This window comes from Hyperoodon ampullatus (assembly GCF_949752795.1).
Source record: "Hyperoodon ampullatus genome assembly, chromosome: 6".
Taxonomy (NCBI): domain Eukaryota; kingdom Metazoa; phylum Chordata; class Mammalia; order Artiodactyla; family Ziphiidae; genus Hyperoodon; species Hyperoodon ampullatus.
The window spans coordinates 111,925,564-111,946,372 of record NC_136919.1 but is presented as its reverse complement, the minus strand read 5'-3'; positions in this window follow the sequence as shown (position 1 = coordinate 111,946,372).

Below are 20,809 nucleotides of genomic sequence, written 5' to 3'. Positions count from 1 at the left end.
CCCTGACACAGACTCAGCACAGCAAAGGTCTATGTCTCACTCACATCAGAGTCCTGTGCTGGTGGAGTTCCTCTGTTCAAGGACACTGAATATTAGAAGGGATGGGCGAACACTGATCCCCCGCCTCCAAAAAAATGCAAAAAACAAAAAATGAGATAGAAAACACACTGAGTTACTATTACAGTTTTTCAGGGACTGACCTATGCACTGAACATCACTTTTGTAGCTGGTGGACTGCTCTCTGCAATGTCGGAAGAATGAGAGGGTGCCTCCCTTCTCAGGTCTCTTGCAATCAATGACTTGAGGGCCTAACTCTTTCACTTGTGACCTGTTACCTCTGAGGATGCTATGGATTGGGGATGGAGAGCAGGAGTATCATGTGGGATTTTTAAAGGGTTGAGACTACTCAGGACTTGTAAGTTCTGCTTGCATTCCTTCTGCAGAACACAGTTTCACAGCCCTCCATCTCATGCACACAAGGTTGGGAAAGGTCATCTTCCTGTGCATCTTCCTGTGTACCCAAGAAACGGGAGTCCCGTGAAAAGCCTGTAGCATTGTCTCTACCACAGTCCCTGAGACAGGCTCTTGTTCTAGGAATATCAAAGAGGCCAGTGAGGCTGGAGAGCTGAGAATGAGGGAGATATCAGGAACCAGGTTGGAGGGCTTGGGATTGGATTCAAAGTGGTTGAAAGCCACTGGAAGCTTTTGAGCAGAGAAGTGACATGATCAGACTTAGATTTTGAAAAGAACACAGATGCTATTCCATTTGGCCCTTCCCAGCCTCTCTGGCTCTGTCTGGCTTGTGGAAGGCAGCTGCCCCTTTTTGCCATAGCCCCACCCTCTCATTCTTCCGACATTGCAGAGAGCAGTCCACCTGCTACAAAAGTGTTGCTCAGTGCATAGGTCAGTCCCTGAAAAACTGTAATAGAAACTCAGTGTGTTTTCTATCTCATTTTCTGTTTTTTGCATTTTTTTGGAGGCGGGAGATCAGTGTTCACCCATCCCTTCTGATATTCAGTGTCCTTCAACAGTTTCAGATGACTTCCTTTAGAAAGGGAAGATGTGATCAATTCATCCACGCTACATTACCAGAGAAAATACACATAACCTACTAGGTAGGTGGAGGGTAGGATGGGGTATCTGGATTTTAACAGAGGGTGCCTGGAGAAGGCAGAAAAGAGTATAGGGAAATTCATCTTATAAGAAGAAGCTCCAAGCAGTACCAGTGGTACCACAGTTTCACCTTCTGGCTCAGTCACACAAAGAGGGGGGTTGAAAATGCTTGACATGAGCTTTTCAGCTCCAGGAATGTGGACCATGAATAGACCTCCCCACCAACCCCAACAGAAGTGCTTCTGCATCTGACGCTGCTGCTCTCCACTCATATCACTTGATAACTCAGTGGCCTGGCAATCTCTCCCCTTCAGCACTGACAGGAACAACATTCTTTAGAGGTAAAAGTACAGTTTAATTTCTAGGCCCACCCAGGCGTGGACTGGGCTTCATAGGAGGCCGATAATGAAATACTGGTGGCGCATATTTGATAATGTGCAGAATGTACCCAGCACAAAGCTCAAGCTGAATGAACACGTTCCTGTGGGGGTCTGCACCCCTGTCTGCTCAGATTGGGGGTTGGGTGCTCAGAAAAGCCAGGACTTTGCTTCCTTGTGTTCTTCATATCCACTTGACAGCCCCTCCTCTAAGTGAGAGACCTGCGCTCTTTCCCCGGCCCCCTCCCCTGAACAAAAGTGGAGGGAAGGGAAGGAGAGGAGAGAAGAGAAAGAAAGAAAAAGCACAACTTCTCCCCTGACTTGCTCAGCTCTAAACTGAGATCCTACAGAAAATGGTATTTCTCTCACTGCAGTTTCCCAGTGACAATGGGGTCAAAGAAAGCATTTTTCAAAAAGAGCTTCTTTTCTCAATTTATGACAGAGCATCCAGGAGTAAGCAGCGAAATGAAACAGGTCTCTGTTATCTCCCCCAAAAAAAGACAGCCTGTACAAAGGAAGGAGATAATTCCCATCTGGCTTTTATATGCCTCATAAAATGCATTGTGCAGGCATGTAAAATATATGGGACTGGGCAGACATATGAGGCGGGGAAAGGTTCAACCCCTGACTCCTCATGCTTTTTGGGCTGGAGGACAGCAAAGCAGAGAGCTTTGTTTTTCCTCTTTTTTTTTTTTTTTTCTTTTCTGAGAATAAGGACAACAACAACTGAGAAGTCCTCCAAATGTAGCCTCTTTGTTGACCTTCCATGGCAGATGACAGCACAGAGGTGAAAATAATAATAATAAACCGAAATGATATTATAAAGCCTGTTTTTGTTCACTTTGCCCATCTGTGACTCGGCTTGCAACTTGCTGGGATACAGCTTACAACTTCTTGAGTTCTTAGGAGATGGGGTAACCTTAGAGTCTTACAGGTTTGGTCAGTCCGATCACATATCTGCACACAATATTTAGCTCAGGTGACATATGCCAATCTGTATGCACACATGCATGTGTATAATGTCCTTCCAGTCCTAGTCCTCCGGGAACTTACAGGTGCTTTTGTTGGAAGGTGACCTCATGATCATTTATGCCAGGCTCACAGCCATGCTCCAGGAAGGAGAATTTGGTGGCGTGCTGCAGGTACCTGGCCCTCATGTTAGATGACCTTTCTTTAGAATGTCTTCTACCATGTCTTTCCTCAACTCTTCCATCAAGGGACGTTAAAGAAACTTAACTGGAGACACATAGCAACTTGTTCCCGAGAATTAGCTGAGAAGCAGCTCGTGGACTGATGGTCGGAGGAAGGAGAGCATCTGTTCTCAGAAGACAAAGTTTGGGATTGGGGACTGGAATATAGTCCATTTGCAAAGTTAAAGCCCAGAGATGAGGACATAAGTGTTTCTGGGTCAATGGAATAGTGGGGATGGATGAAATAAAAGAGAGATATTCCTGCCTTCTCTCTCTCCTTTCCTTCCTTTCTGCTTCCTTCTATTCTTCCACAAATACTCTGAGAAATTCACATGCACAGAATACTATGCTAAGGTTTCAAGGATGAATAGTCAGAGCCTCCTAGGAATCAATGTTCATTAATTCTCTAGACCAGTGGCTGTCAAAAGTAGGGGGCTTTTAACAACACCGATATACAGTACCTACCCCAGGCCAACAGAATCAGAACATCAAAGGGGCATCAAACACAGAGTCGAGTACTCTGTGTTTTAAAGTTGCACAGAGACTCTGATGGGCAGCCAGAGAGGACCTTCTCTCTACTCCACTTTGTGTTCCCAGGAAGGAAACAACTGGCCTGATCCACTATAACCAAAAGGGCTCAGGAGTTGTGGTCTGGCAGAGCTTGGTTCCAGTCTAACACTATAATTTTCTGCTTGTGGGCTTTCCCAAGCCTCAAGGTTTTTACCTCTAAAATGTAGGTTATGAGGAACTCCCCAGTGGTCCAGTGGTTACGACTCCATGCTTTCACTGCCGAGGGCCCTGGTTCAATCCCTTCTTGGGGAACTAAGATCCCACAAGCTGCATGGCGCAGCCAAAAAAATATAAAAAGGGTCAGCTGCAATTTCTTAAAAAAGATAAAATAAAAGGTACTTTATGGTAGTACCCAATGTACAGGGCTTTGGTGGGACTGAATGTGGTGATATAGGCAAACATGCTTTCTAATGTATAAGGGACTGTGCAGTGTGACCCTCCCTCTTTGCCTTCTCAGAGTCTTTCTTCATCTTCTTTCCCTCAAGCTCTGGGGAGGAGCCATCCCTCCTCTTCTGCTCTGTCTGTTCTCCTCCTGCCACTGCACCATATCTCCCCTCTCCTTTACTCTCAGTGTCTCCACCAGCCCCTTTCTCTGTCTATATACATGCTTCCATCATTTCGTCCTTAAAAATCTCTTTCCTCAGTAGTGCTGTTCTCTTAAGCTACCATTCTATCTCCCCCTTTTCATTCTCCAACAGACTTTTGAAAATATAGGATACCCTCTCTGCTCCCATTTTCTCTCTACAGCCCTCTACACCCATGTCTACAACCATGATAGACATCAAGGTTACAACATGATGTCTATAAGCTCACTACTCCATGAGAGCTGCTCCCCCAAAAGTAACCAATGGCCACCAATTGTTGGCAAGCCAACAGTTCTTCAAACTCTCCACATCATTAAGCAGCATCGTTCTGTCCTCTTAGTGGCATCGAATGTGCCATGTTGGCTGCATCGTCTTGCTCAACCACCTATAGTTTCAAATACCACCTCTGTACAGATGTTCTCAGATCTGTTCTATCTCAAGCTCCAGTTCTTCATTAATAACTGCTCCCTTATACACCTTTCTATTAACCATGAAGAACCTCAAAATCCACATGCCCAGCTAAATCTATCATACCCTTCTGTAGATCAGTTAGGATGGTTTTGGCTATAGATAGTGGAAGGCTGATCTAAAAACAGCTTACACATAAGGAAATTTTATTATTTTATATACTGATAAGTGTGGGGACAAGATAGTTCAAGCTTTGGTTGATTCTGTGGCATCGAGAGGCCAGTTTCTTTTCATTTTTTCATTTTTCCATCCTCAGGGTATTGGCTTGGTTTTTTGGACTGATTCCCCTTTGGGTCCCCAGATAACCACATCAGTTCCAGATGATGTATGAATATGCAAAATCAAGAGACGGGAAAGGAGACTGTTTCTATTAGAACATCTCTTTTAAAGAGCCATAAAAATCCATTCCAGTGGACCTCCAGAATAACTCATGTCTCACTGGGTAGGATCACATTATATACCCTGTCTAAACCACTCATGGGCCAGGGGAATGGGAAGACTGGTTCCCTGAGCCTTGCCTAAATCACATGGAAACTGTATAACATTAGTGAGAATGAAATGGAGGAGAGGGATGGCTGTTGGATAGTCAAGCAACAGGGCTGCCCATTACTACTGCATTCTTAAGCAACAACTGCCCATTTATCTGTGTGCGTGATTGGTACCCATAAAACCCCACTCGAACCCAAGCCTGCCTGCCATCTTTCTCCATCTCGATTTCAACCGCACCAAACTACTTCTATTCCCTAATCTCAACACTCTGTATTATTCCTCTGAGCTTCTTTTCTTAAGCTGTTTTGTAAACCTGGAATCTGGATACTTTCCTTTGTTATCTGCTGACATTTTATCAGAGACCTGACCTGGATGCTGAGGAGGAAAGCATCCTGGCTCGTTCAACCTCCTTTGTATCTGGCATTCTTCTAGCATGGCTCCATTGCAGTTCCTACTGTGCACTGTGTTTTATTTGAGGGCAGGGAACCTGCTACCTTCTATTTATTTATTTATCTATCTATCTATCTATCTATCTATTTATTTATTTATTTATTACGTCTTTATTGGAGTATAATTGCTTTACAGTTGTGTGTTAGTTTCTGCTTTATAACAAAGTGAATCAGTTATACATATACATCTGTTCCCATATCTCTTCCCTCTGCGTCTCCCTCCCTCCCACCCTCCCTATCCCACCCCTCCAGGCCGTCACAAAGCACCGAGCTGATCCTATATAGCCAGGACAGAGACAGCACATCATAGGTTTCAATAAGTATATGTTGGATCAAGGACTGATTAAACAGGTTTGATTATAGGTAGCTGTACCCGATTGGGTAATGCCTTCTCTGTTGCAGTCAGTCTTCTTCCACCTCCCAATACATACTTACAATTCTTCACTGATGCTTCAAGTGTTGTTCAGACCACTACACTCAGGGAAGATACTCAGCTTTTCCAATGCCTGTCTCAGGAACAAGATAGTATTTGGACCAGAGAGTGTGTGGAAGGAAGTTTATAAATGAAAGATAGGGCAGAAGATGGCATAACAAGGCTATTTCCACCACCACTGCCCCCAAAGGAAACACCAATATTCTCTGAGGTCAGAATCTTTGAGAACACCCTACCAAATGCTGCAGTCAATTGATGTAAGCCATGGAATATTCTACCAATAAGGGGACTTATGAGAATAAGTGGTTTTTTCCCTAAGCAGCACTCATATACAATGGTGATACTTAAGAGGAGGTGCTGCCTTGGTGTGGGGCTGGATCTTGCCCAAGTTCCTGGGAAATGTGGCCTTCTGTGTACACACAAATCTATGTAGCTCATGGCTGCCTGGAGGCTGAGCCCCTAACTGGAAATGTGAGCCCTTGTGCTCCTGGCAGGGATGCACCGGAATGTAAAACAGCAATGGAAGTCACCCAGGAGCCCAACAGGAACCCTGGGGAGTGGCCCACCTTTATTTATTCACCCAGAGCGGTCAGAGTTCCTGCAGGTCAGGCTAAAGGCACCTGGGAGACCCCCCCACCCCCACCCTTGTGTGGCTGTCTTCAGCTGAACTACTGTCCCCAGGCCAGCCGGCCATGGGTACTGTGACAGGACTGTTTGTACTTATAAAGCAGACTGCAAAAGCCATTACAGCTTATAGAGAAGGAAACTGTTGAGACCACTTTTCCTTTAAAGTTAGTTGTGCCTTTGGTGGGCACTTGAGGGTTTCCAGCACACCCTCCTTCCCCCAGCTTTTCCAGTGCCCCTGCCTGACTAATATGGTTTGGAAAATCTGAGAACCAGTGAGGCAGGAACAAAACAAATCTATAGGCAGGGAATTTCATCTTCGGGTACCCTTTCCACACCTGCCGCTTTCGTGCTCTTTCCCTCTCCTGAAACTGTCTCTCCTCCTCCTCCCCTGGGCACTCAGCCATCTCATCCAGCACAGGGCTTTCAGGAAAAGCTCCAATCTTCGTCATTTACACACCTGACCACAGATTTAAGCCCCTCTATTAGCTCTCCTAGGAACACTTGCCAATTAAATCTGCTACTACTTATAGAATGAAAGAAGTTGTTCTGTGTTAAAGTTTCCAGCCCCCGTGAGTAGATACACGGTACGAGCACACACAGATGCGCACACATCTGTGACATTTAAACTCTGACGTTTCACAGCCTTTGATCTCCACGACACCCACATGAGATAGAAGAAATAGATATTCCTGGCATCTTCACTGCCCAGGAAAAGAAACTGTGGGTGTGACTGAGCAGATATGACCCGGTTGGAAAAGGAGTCCCATGGCCATTGGATGGCAAATGGTCCCAGAGCTCCATCCTAAAGCCAGGATCCTCTAAGTGACAAAGCCTCATGTGACCTTACCTACCTCCGTGCCAGGCCCTGGTATCCAGGATGCTAGGCTACCATATCATAACATATCCTGTGTACCAGGACACTTGGCTATCTAGGCTACCATAAAGGATATGAGGAATACTGCAAGTTGCAGTTATCAGTGAATTCTACAGGATTTCCCTCACCAAAACCAGCCAATCTCTTACCAATGTTTTACGGCACAAGGATTTTCCTTGCCCCTCTATATCCTTGAGTTTCTCCACAACAGATTTGATATTCCCACTGGCTCCCAGTTTAAAAGACCCTCTTTCCTATCTTTGTTTTCTCTGTGTGGTCTCCCCAGACACTAGGTGAGAGGGCTATAGACCAGGGCGTCTGTCATTGTCATTGGGCGTGAGTAATTTGTGTTTCCAAATTGCTGGAGACAAACTGGGGAAGGCAAAGAAAAAAGTCCTTTTGGAGGCAGAGACATCCGCAGAAATATTGTGCTCCATGAAATAGATAAGCAGGAGAGCTGTTTATTCCCTTGGTGGCGTGAGGCCCGGCTTTGAGGCAGATAAATCTTTGCTGGTAATACAGTACTTAAACCAGAACTGACACCTTTTTATATCAACTTCAGAGAATTGCTTTTGTGAGGCTCTGATACAAAGGCTGCTTTCTTGCATATCAATTCTGAGGCAGCCTGTTGCTTATCTCAAGCCTGCCCTTTGGGCAGCTGCCCCTGGTCTCAATGTAGCATCAAGGTCTGAGATGGGCAGGGAAGGAGGGATGACCCTGAAACGTAAGGGACATCAAGCAGAAGCAGGGAGGCATTGGGTGGAGTTAGAGGATGTCCTCTCTGCCCCTCCCACACCTGATTCCTAAGCAGGAGTCACTGGAACCAGCTGGCAGGGCAGAGCAGATGGGCAGTCACTGTGCACACAACTGTGGGCAGGCACTGGGGCCCCAGGGCAAATAGGCTCAAATTATTTTTAACTTTGTTCTTTAACAAACAATGAAAACATACTTGCTACAGGTCAGTTGGATAATACTGATAAGCAAAGAGAAGAAACATTTCTAATATTTATATATATATTGTTATCTATGCTTCCAAGGGTAAATATATAGAGTAATGTATATATACATACACATGCACTTTTTTAATAAAAATAAAACCATGCTGTTATGGACCGAATGTTTTTGCATCCCTCCAATTCATATGTGACTGTATTTGGAGATGGGTCCTTACGGAGGTAATTAAGGTTAAATGAGGTCATATGGGTGGGCTCTAATCCAATAGGATTAGTGACCTTATAAGAAGGCATATGAGAGAGCTCCCTCTTTCTCTGCCAAATGAGGACACAGCAAGAAGGTGGCCAGGCATCTGCAAGCCAGGAAGAAAATCTCACCAGGAACCGAAAAGGCTGGGACCTTGATCTGGGACCTCCAGCCTCCAGAACCATGAGAAATACATTTCTGTTGCTTAACCCACTTAGTCTGTGGTATCTTGTTATGGTAGCACTAGCAAACCAAGGCACGTGCTGTACATAGAATTCTGCCCCTTTTTCCTCCACCTTCAGCTTTAATGCGTCATACATATCTCTCTAGCACACATACTCCTGTGACCTCCTGGAAGGAGCTAAGTTTGTCACACCGTTCCCACACTCAGGAACCTCTGTGGCCCTTGATCACCTTTTCATTTCTCTGCTTGGTTGCAGGACTTCCTTCGTCTTGCCCTCTCCACCCACCTTGACTCTTTCCGCTAGACATAACATGCAATCTGTAGACGTGATTTTGGCACGACTGATTATAGTTATGTGACCTTGCCAAATTAATCTCCTCCCAAATCAATGTCTTTGCTTATAAAGAAGGCTAATAATTTTGACATCTCATGAATACGGTGAGGACTAAGTAGGAAAATATTTATCAGCATAGTGGCTGGTAAATAGTTGATGCTCAAACAAAAGTAGGTGTTTGTCCTCCAGAATGCTCTCTCCACACTAGTGTCTTCAGCCTCCTAGGGTCCATGCTCAGTGAGCATCTTCTGGGGGCCTTGACTGGTTAGGCCTCTAGTCCAACCCATTTTTAAACAAATTCACAGGCCCCTTTTGATGTTGAGGGTTTCACTGCTGATTGCCTGAGGATAGCTGGAATTTGGGTGATAGATCACATGCTTAGGAAATCACTTTGCTCTCAGAGTCTTGGGTCTGGGATGGACTAGACTAAGGTCCTTTCCTGGCCCTATTTTCTGATGGTCCTTAGAAAAGATCTCTTTGGCTATTGTCCTGGGAATTCATGTTACTCTTTCCCAGTCCAGCTCATGGGGTACAAATCCCACCCCTTTCAAAGTACTAGCTCCTTCCTGGGCTAACACATCACTTGTGGCACAGAACCTGTAGCCATGGGCACTTGGCAGAGCTGGAAACCCAGGTCCCCTGCCAATCTATAGCTTCCTTCCCAAGCAGCTGCCACCACACAATGGAATTAACATAAAACACAATTCGGCAGAGGCACATTTAATTTACAGTGATTATACTATCCATTATACAACACAGTTTTAAGTACTACAAGCTCCCTGGAGAACAGGGAGAAAAAACACATGTAAAAAGAACCCAACCTTCTCCAAAATCACATAATGACAGAAGAATCTCAGTAACAAAATACAATTCATGGCATGATAAATTGTGTATTTTAGGGCTTCCCTGGTGGCGCAGTGGTTGAGAGTCCACCTGCCGATGCAGGGGACACGGGTTCGTGTTCCGGTCCGGGAAGATCCCACATGCCACGGAGCGGCTAGGCCCATGAGCCATGGCTGCCGAGCCTGTGCATCCGGAGCCTGTGCTCCGCAACGGGAGAGGCCACAACAGTGAGAGGCCTGCGTACCGCAAAAAAAAAAAAAAAAAAAAAAAAAAAAAAAAAAAAAAAAGTGCATTTTAAAGTACTTACCATTTCTCAATTCTCTATTTCATTCCCATCAGGAACTCAGTTTATCTCTAGTGGAGGAAAAAATGTATATCAACAATTTAGAATTCTGAGAGACAAAGAGTGGCATGGACATATATACACTTCCAAATGTAAAATAGATAGCTAGTGGGAAGCAGCCGCATAGTACAGGGAGATCAGCTTGGTGCTTTGTGTCCACCTAGAGGGGTAGGATAGGGAGGGTGGGAGGGAGATGCAAGAGGGAGGAGATATGGGGATATATGGATATGTATAGCTGATTCACTTTGTTATACAGCAGAAACTAACGCATCATTGTAAAGCAATTATACTCCAATAAAGATGTTAAAAAATAAATAAATAGAATTCTGAGAGACAATTACAACTGAATGTGGATTTTTACAGGAGAATGAATGTTCCAGGGTGAATGTTGGGTGGGTTTCCAACTAGATGGAACAGCTGTGCTCTGGTGGTGCACCCCAGCCAGCCCTGGACCCTGACGCCATGTCTTTGCCCTGTTAGAGCTCTAAGCCTTCCATGCAGAGGGTCCACAGGAATGGCACAAAGATAGGAACTCTGGTGTCTTCCAGTCTTGATTCCACCACTGTCTCGTCATGTGACCACTCTGATCCTCAATATCTCACCTGTAGAATGGGGATAACACCAGCCCAATCTGATTTATTATGAGAATTAGATGAGATTTCATAGTTAGCCAAGTGCCTGACTTATACTAGGAACTCAATGATCCTTTATTCCCTTCTTGCTATTTTTTCTGCCTCTACTTCCTTCCTTTCTGGAGTAAATGGAGAGGCAATGCTTTTCCTAAAGGAATGGGTCATGAAAATCGGGCTTCTGCGTAGCTTCTTGTCTTGAAGACAAGAAGATCTTAACTTTCAAGTAGCCTCTGCATCTGGAACACATACATCAGCCTGGAGGTGCATGCAGGTATGAACCCCGTCTGGAAGCAGAAGACTGGACTGGGTGGGCTCTGAGATGAAACAGTCCCATCCCTGCCCCTGAAGCCACCAGAGTCTAAGGAGTGCTATGTAAGTAAGCAGTACATTGTGATGGCCCTAAATTGGACGGGAGAATAGAATGTGGTGAGGGCGCTGAGGAAGGAGTAACACACCCTCCCCTCTTCCCAAAGGTGGTAACACGTGGACCGTGGAAAGGAGTTGCTCACAGTCACACCTGAACTCTCTGCTCCTGGCTCACATCTACACTGAATGACAATCACTCCAATTCTCAAGGGAAAGAGGAGGAATCTCAACCTTTCTTCTTAGCTTGCTTAGCAAACTTTATTGCCAAGATGACTTTTATTTTACTCAATGCAACACCTGTGACCTGGGTCCCTGTGCTGCGCCAGATGCCAGGCCAGACACAGTCAATACAAACATGAACAAGACTGTCATCCTTACTTTTGGGAGTAACTTATACACACTACTACATAAAAAAGTTAAACAAAAAGGACTTACTGTATAGCACAGGGAACTATGCTTATTTTTAATAACCTATATGGGAAGATAATCTGAAAAAGCATATTATGCATATATATATATATATATATATGAATCACTTTACTGTACAGCTGAAACTAACACAACATTGTAAATCAATTATAGTTCAATTAAAAAAAAAAGACTGTCATCTTGCTTTGTGGAGGGCACATTTCAGATAGTACCCAGGAAACTAAAACACCGCAGGATAAGGTGTGTGCCCTCAAGGTGCTAAAACAAACTGAAACACAGGCATTCAAAAGCTCAAGGTAGGGTGTGTCTTCTGATGTGGTGGCAGACAATCTCAGCTAACTGAGATAGGTCACACTTGGGATTGCTGCGGACTGTGGTATACCCAGCCATAATCCTCATGCTGTACTTTACCCTGGTTTTCTTCAGTCCACACTTCTGGGTGGGGGGGATGTCATATGACCTTCATAGACTAGAAACAGTTACTTTAATCCATAATTATTCTCATCTATATTAAGTGATAGAAGCAGATATCAATCAGTCCAAACATATTTACTCTGCAACTTAATACATGCCCAGCACCTGGAGAGCTGAGCTGTGTGGGGGATATAAAGTAATAACCAACCAATAACCAAGCAATAACCAATTAAACAATATTTGACAGTTTGCAGAACACTTTATCATATATTTTGTGATCCTCACAACAAACCTGTACCATCAAGCAACATATAGATATAAATATGAATATAATTTTATGTTATTTTAATCTTCATTATTACAATCTTCATCTTACAGAGAGAACCCCAAGGCACAGAAACACTGTGTCTTGCTCCAGGTCACACAGTTAATAAGTGGTAATGTCACGAAGCCGGGTCTTTGGATTCTAAATCCTGTGCTCTTTTCACAGTTGCAGTCTGCCTCTTACAAATACATGCTAGCAGAAGTATGGTGTTTGAAGATTACTGCTGAAATATCTAGAACTGTATGTAATATGAATGCCAAAAATCTTGCTGACCCTTGGGTTGCATATATAAATGAAAGGGGAAATAAATCATCCTTCCTCCTAGAAAAGCTCCCAACTCCAAATGTTTCCTCATCCTAAGGAAGTGCCAACATGGTCTCATAGATTAACTCTTGCCTTGGCAAAACTTCACCCTTCATTCTCTCTCTTCCTTCTGTTCCTCTGTTGCTTTACAGAGTTAATAGCTTTTACATAAAAGTGAAAACTGGCCCCTTCTCTCTGATTTTTTCCTAGTCTTATTTGACCCCTTTCTAAGCCACCAAATGCTGCCCTTATACTCCTTATGAAATTCTTATCAGGTCCCCAGGATATGTCTGGGTACAGGTCCAAAGATAGAGCCAGATTATAATCCACCTGTTGTCTCTGTTGTTGCTGTAGACTGGAATAGATTGCATTTAAGATTATACCATTCAGCTTTGCATAATTACAACTACATTTTCTGGATTTTTCTTCAAAGTAAAGAATACAAAAAAACCCCTATCATTTAGCTCACATTCATTGGGCCCAAAGAAGTCTTACCCTGTTAGAGTCTAGAACTCAGCCCTTGGCTTTGGATATCAGAGAGATGCTGGGAATTGGGCCCCAACAAGAACCTGTTGGTGGATTAGAGACAGATTTGTTTGGTGGACGTGAGGCTGGAGAGGATCAGAATATTAAGAGGATTTCAAATGAAAAAATATCGTAGCCTAGCTTGTTGACAATTTCCATCTAGGAAATAAGGAAGAAAGGAAAAAAAAAAAAAAGACTTCAACATGTAAAGCCAACCCAGGATGTCAGAACCACTTACTGAATAATCTAGCTGGAAAAGAAGCTCATTTAGCAAAGAGATAGTAAGTTCAGAGGTGAAGTAGATCTGCTTTTGTTTCATAGTTTTCTATTTTTATACCTATATGTGCCTGGTATATTTTAGGGATTTATTGAAAGGAAAAGGGGAGGGAAGAAGGAAGAAGGAAAGGAAGGAGGGAGGGAAAAATGAAGGAAGGAAGGATCATCTCATGAAGACTTGGAGATGTCATGTTAGAGTAAAACCAGGAAGGCATCTGCTAAAGTGGTACCAAAGAGAAAGAAGCCCCCATGGACGACAAAGTCATCACCACATTTTTCTCTTGCACAAGTGTATAAAGGGAGGTAGGAGTAAATGCCAAGATGTCTGTGGCTTTCCTGAAGCCTGGTCTTTACATAAGAATTGTAAAAGAGAGGGAGGAGAATGGAGAGGGAGGAGAGAGAAACTAAAAGAAGGGGAGAGAGAAAGGGAGTGAAAGGAAAGAGAAGATGGAGACAAGGAAGGAGAGAAGGCAGGGTGAAAGGAAAAAGAAAGAAATGGGGAAATTAAGAACAATAAAGAAAAGAATTTTAAAAAAGAATGTGATTTTGGGGAAGAAGGAAAAAAGGAAGGAGAGAAAACATGGTTCCATTCTAAGGATGTTGTCACTGTGGATGCACAGGCATTGTTGGAGAAGAGGAAAGGTCCCAGGCCATTGTACAACTATTATTATATAATTAAATCTAATAACAGTAATTCACTGGAAGAGGTCACTGCTTGCATTGTGGATGGAATCTGATTTGATGAGACTGACTGAGACTGACACTTCTGTATTCATGCTTCCTGAAGGGGGGGCCAGGGTTGTGGGGGACCCAGTTAGGAGAAAGGAGAGGAATAGAGGATGAGTTGACTTGTTCCCCCTCCAGCTTTCCTCAATAGAGGCTGCTCCAGACTCAATCACATTCGATTATTCCCATTTATAATTTTCTCAGTTATAGCCTTGTCTCTCCATTAATTATGGAGATTAGCTTGAAATATTGTTGATGCTAATTAGACTGTGAGAAACATGTTTGGGCTGCCCATTGGTTGGCATTCAGAAGAGGGAGAGAGGGTTGGGAAGAAGTGGGGAAAGTACCAGGGCTTAATCTATCCAGACTTGGACAGGCACAGAGAAGCAAGTGGCACTAGCTCAACCACAGAAGGAAGAAAGGTCACTGGGCATGACCCTGCCTTCCCCAGGCTACTCTTAATGGGTGCTGACCATGAGTCACTTGCTGGACTTGAAAGCTTCAGAGTCACACAAGAACTCCTTCCTGCCCTCGTGGGCTCACAATCAATGGAGAGTTTGGGCTTCCCTCACTGGGGTCTGCACAGGGAGTGAGGAGGTTCTCTGGCGACTTGCTGATTCTCAGGCATGTGGTCAGGTGACTGCCTCTGAGGCCATCAGAGTCTGGCCCCAGTTCTTCAAAGGAGCTGCTATAGTATTAGCTCTGGACCACATGAGGTCATCTGGTCTGCTGTGAGCTTGCTCCAGAACTCGAACCTTGCCTTCCTGCCAAATCCCTAGTTTGCATCTCAGAATATGTCCATAGGTTTTGACCTTTGCAAATTCCCAGCCAAGATTAATGCTCCTAATAGATTACGTGACCCTGCTTAGCCCATAGTTTTGCTTCCCCTTTATAGGTTTTGGCCTCCATCTTGCTCTTTCCCAAGCATCTAATCTCATTAATTCATCCAGTAAACACTCATTAAGTACATATTATATGCTAGACATTGGCAGTAAAATGTAGTGGTTAAACTCACAGGCTTTGGAGTCAGACCAAATGGTTCTAAAAGCCTGTCTCTGCCACTTATTGGTTGTGTGATCTTGAGACAAGTTATGTAAACACTCTGTGCCTCTTTCCTCATCTTTAAAATCAGGCCAATATAGTACCTACATTGTAGGGCTGTGTGAGGGTTAATCAAGTTAATTCATGCAAAGATTAATGTACCATAAGTCCCCTACATACAAATGAGTTCTTCTGAGAACGCATTCATAAGTTCAATTTGTTCGTAAGTCCAATTTGTTTGTAAGTCTGACAAAGTTAGCCTAGGTACCCAACTAACACAATTGGCTATATAGTACTGTACTGTAATAGGTCTATAATACTTTTCACACAAATCATACATAAAAACAAACAAAAAATAAAGAAAACATTTTTAATCTCACAGTACAGTACCTTGAAAAGTACAGTAGTACAGTACAACAGCTGGCATACAGGGGCTGGCATTGAGTAAACAGGCAAGAAGAGTTACTGACTGGGGGATGGAGAGGAGGTGGGAGATGGTAGAGATGAAGGATTGGCAGCAATAGGAGTTGGAGGGCAAGCTGCAATTTCACTCATGTCTGATGTTGATGGGTTGATGGCACAGGTTCTTGTTTCTTGCTGGAACCAGATGCACGTTCTCATCTTTGAAAGTTCGCAACTTGAAAGTTAGTATGTAGGGGACTTACTGTATTGGAAGAAACAGTACCTGAGACATAGTGTTTGATAATTATTTGCTATTATTATCACTATTTATAGGGATACAAAGAAAACTAACATATTCTATAAACAGAAATATGTCATAAATAAAATGAAACACTATAGTAGAAATTTTGCTGGGTTTATAAAGGAGAAATGCATTAATCTACCCACAGGGAGGGGAGGAAGTGGTATAGCCCGGAAAGAATTCAAGGGAGAGGTAACCATCAGCTGACTCTTGAAGGTGAGGTGGTGTTTTCCATGTGGACAGGGAAGGAGGGATAGCCAATGGGAGGATATAGTCAGCAGAGGAAGAAACAAAAGTAAAGGTTCATGGGTATAAAATAACAAGGCATAGTTTGTAAACTGCAAACTGTTTAGCATGACTGGATATTAAGATATGATATTGAGAAAGAGGGGCATCTGCATAAATTGGGCAGAGGCTTGGAACCATACTGAGGGGTTTGATTTTCTCTTAAAAGTATCAAGAAGCCAATAAACCTTCTTATTATAGCAACAGCAGGATCATATTTGTGTCCTGGTCCAGTAAGTCTGGAAGGTCTGTTAGGATGTAGAAAGACAAGGTATTCTCATCTTACAACAGTGAAGACAAGAGAAAGCTGAGGCCTGATGTGGGGTAAGGGGGCAAATATGACAGATACAAGGGAGGTGAAGATGGAAAATGGAGATAAGGGAAGATAATGTACATTGGTTGCCTGAGTGTTGCCCATCAATTAGAGACGGGGTAGGAGTAGAGTTTGGGGAAGAAAATTGAATTGTTCTAGACATGTTCATTTCAAAATGCCTCTGACAGCTCAAGATGGCAGCATCAAGTAGAGAATCACAAATTCAGTCTGGATGCCCAAGCAGTGGTTAGAGTTAAAGATAATTATTTAGGAGTCAATGGCCTATAGGGGTAGTTGAAAAAGATGGAAAGGATAATGTTGCTTAGCAAAAGCCTGTACATTGATAAAAAGGCCAAGAATGGAACCTTGGAGGGTCCAACCATTAAGGGATGGGGACAGAGGAGAATGTATGAGAAAACAAAACTAAGAAAAAATGGTCAGAGAAGTGAAAAAAAGATCTGAGAGAGTGGATTTCAGAAGCCACTAAGAAGACTGGGAAAGTTGTCCACTGGCCTCACCTGATCTCAGGTCAATGAGAGATTTGTAGACAACTCTGAGGGATTTCACTCAACTACAGAGTCAGGTCATTACAGGACAATGGCAGAGTCAGCCCTGCTGCTTGACAGCAAATTTTTCCTTGGTTCTTGCCCTTCTACCTCAAGGAACACTGATTGTTCTCCACCTGTGAGATTTTTCTCTACTTCCTCCAGAAAATGCTAGAGGAAAAGAGAAAACAAAATCTTGCCTTGGGTGGGACACTGCACTAGAGTAATTAGTGCATTAAGACAACTTACAGTGTGAAAGAAGCATGAAAATTAAGCTGTAGCAGTTGGTGCTGGACAATGATGGATTTGGGAGAGGAAATCCTGACCTTCAGTGTATGGGAAAAAGAGCTTTGTAAATGGAAAACATTAACCTGGTGCTATTGTTCTTGTTGATGGTGTTGATATTGACTGAGCCAAGACAGCCCTCACCACAGCAGGAATCCAGGGCACCAAAGAAAGCCTAGACCTCTTTGCTTCTCAAGACCTCTTCCAATAATTAGACTTCTTCCCTTCTTTGACATCTGGCTGGACCAAAGCAGGTGTGAAATGTTATGCCAGTGCCAGAGACCACACTCCCAGAGGGATAAATATTGCATAGAGACTGGAGGAGAGAATAGACAGAGCGAAATGCAAGCAAAGTGTCTTACCTGTCTGAAATGAGCCCAGCTGCTGAGCAAATCAAATACACCAGTCTGTCTTCATACAACATCTTTTTTATTAAAAATGTAAGCATGATGGAGAGTGCTATTGATCTTCGATACCTAAATCTTACTTCTCTATGAATAAAAAATGTAATAAGATCTCAGAAATAAGCTAAAGACCACTGCCTGGGTCTAAATGACAGGGATAAATTACAGTACACTGCAAAAGACTGAAAAATGTTAATGGATAGAAGTCCCAGTTTGCTTACTAGCTGGCTAAGAGCAGCTCAAAACTGGAGCTGCTGGGGATCCAGCAGAGAAGATCACTGACACTAGCTCCTCTGTGGCCTGCAGGACAGCACAGATCCAACACTGTCAAAGACCCTGCAATGATAAGCGCCACACTCCTTTGCTTTGATGTACTTTCATGCTTCCACTTTTATTGATGTGTATGTGTGTGGTGGGAGGAGGGGATATAGCTTTTCTACATTCAGTGTGATTTAAGATGTTGTATAAAATTAAGTATGATATAAAATGGGAAAATTAAACAGTAAAATATCAAAGGAATGGTGAAATAGATATTGCCTAATGCCTGAGGTAAATTATCGACTCTAGCTGGTAGTGAGTTTAGCTGTGTTCATTGCATCTCTATATATATGTGAAAAAAATATATGAATATATACGTATTATATATGTATATATATGTACATATTATATATAATATATATATATTCATACTCTACTGAAGGCTTTTTCTATATTTTGTACCTATTTTCACTCTGATAACTTAAGTAGAACCTGCTTTCCTCCATACGTCCCACTGTGGTCCAATCCACAGAGTTTAGGTGCATCGCTTGGCTTTCATGCTAGAAGGGTTTTTAGGATATCTGGCACATGCAACAGAGGAATACAATGAATATAATGAAGCTGCTCTATCAACCCAGTTGTGGTTGAAACCTTTCAGTGGCACCTGTGCTTCCACAGGAGAGGGCGCAAATGTAAAGTACTAAGTGGCCTTTTCTAGATACAACCTGTTTCCATGTTTTTCTGTCTTCCAATTCTAGCAAAGCAATTGTGTTAGCCTCCATTTTGACCCTGGATAAGTGAGTTCTTTGGAGCCTTTTTTTTTTTTTGTCTCTGTTCTAAAGTCTATCAGACATGAACATCGCAGGTATTCATTCTCTCTCCCTCTCTCTCTCTCTCTCGCTCTTTCTCTCTTTCTCATTTTGCTTTACCCACCTCCTTCAGAGATCCATGTCTTTGGATTCACCCCTTTCAACTGTTCTTTGTTGCTGCTTCCTTCCCTCCACTGGACCACCTCTTCTGCCTCGTCTCTGTAGCCTTAATTCCTTCACTTCAAGTCTTGTCATAGATACAAAGAGCACTGAAGCAGGAGTCAGGCCCTGGTGTCTGTTAACGACCTTGGACAAGTCATTTCCCTGACTAACAGAAGAGTTTGGACTAGATGATCTTTAAGGTTCTTCCCAGGGCTCAGAAATAGGCTTCCCCCTTCAACATTTCCCTGAAATTGTTATTTCAAAGGTTAAGCTTATTTTCTAATTGCAAATCCAATAACTTTTGTCAGTGATCAACCTACTTGACCTTTGGGGCAACATTTAATTATTGATTTAGTTTTCCTTCCTGGAACTTGCTACTTCCTTTCCTTTCAGGGCCCTCAGCTCTCTTGTTTACTTAAGATTTCTCATCTGACACTCTTCACATACCCTCAGTTTTCTCTTCCACATCACCAAATATCAAAAAATCAGAATGTCTCCAGGACACTAAAACCAAGAACAAAACAAAAGAAAAAAATAAAACCCTAAGAATTTCATATCCCCAAGAGCTAGCATTCATATGTGAGAGTCAGAAAAAACTTATTTTTAGATGTGGTTCAGAAATTTAACCACCAATTTATCTCTTATGAATTAAAATTACTCAAAGAATTGAGGAGATAATGAATAATAATGATGGAAATGAATGAAATGATTAAAAATAATGATAGTTGTTTAAAATAGAATTATTAATCATCAATAAAACTAAGTAAATATAGAATTATCTAATTAATTGTTATGGTTATAAAATGTAAGACAAATGTCAAAAAGTATATTCTTACAAGAGAAGATACATAATATGAATAATAATTTTGTGAGGAAAGAAAAAAATTAGGAACAGGCTAAATTTTAAATAGATCAAAGTTATTGGATTTAGTTTCTTTATTAGTATTAATAATTAGGAAAATACAGTCAATTATTTTGCAGATTGAAATTGTATAGCCTAAATGTAATGTGTAGATCAGCTAACTCATATAGGAGGGGAAAAAAAAGGAAAAAATCAAAAGAAACCAAAGAAATAATGCACAAAGTAAGATGACAGAAGATACTAAAATATATCAGTCTTCAAAATAAATATCAACAATCACAAATTTACATGTAAGGCATAAAACCATAAGACTATTAGAATAAAAAGTAGGAGACAAGCTTTAAGACCTAGGACTAGGTGAGTTCTTAGATATGACACCAAAGAATTCCATTAAATATAGACTAATTAGACCTCTTCAAATTAAAAACTTTTGTTCCATGAAATGCCCTGTTAAGAGGACAAAAATACAAACTGCAGTTTGGGAAAAAGTATTACCAAACCACTCATCTGACAATGGACTTCTATGTAGAATATATATAAAGAACCCTCAAAACTCAACAGTAAAAAACCAACAGTTAAAAAGAAAAACACTAAAGAAGAGATATGAATGGCAAATAAGGATCTGAAAAGATGTTCAACATTATTAGCTATTAGAGAAATACAAATGAAAACCACAGTGATATATCACTATGCACCCACTAGAATGACTAAAACTTTTTAAAAGATAAGATAAAATGCTGAAAAGGATGTAGAAAAGGTAGATCTGGCTTGAATTGCTGATGGAAGTGTAAAATGATACAATCACTCTGGACTGTAGTTTGGTAGTTGCTTATAAAATCAAACATGCACTTATAGTGTGACCCCAGCAATTGTACTCTTGGACATTTATCCCAGAGAATTCAAGACTTCTGCTCACAAAATCCTGTACATGAATATACATAGCAACTTTATTTGCAATAGTCCCAAACTGGAAACTATCCAATGTCCTTTGGTGGGTAAATGGTTAAACAAACCCTGGCGTATCTATGTCATGGAATACTACTCAGCAATGAACAGGGAAAAAGTAGG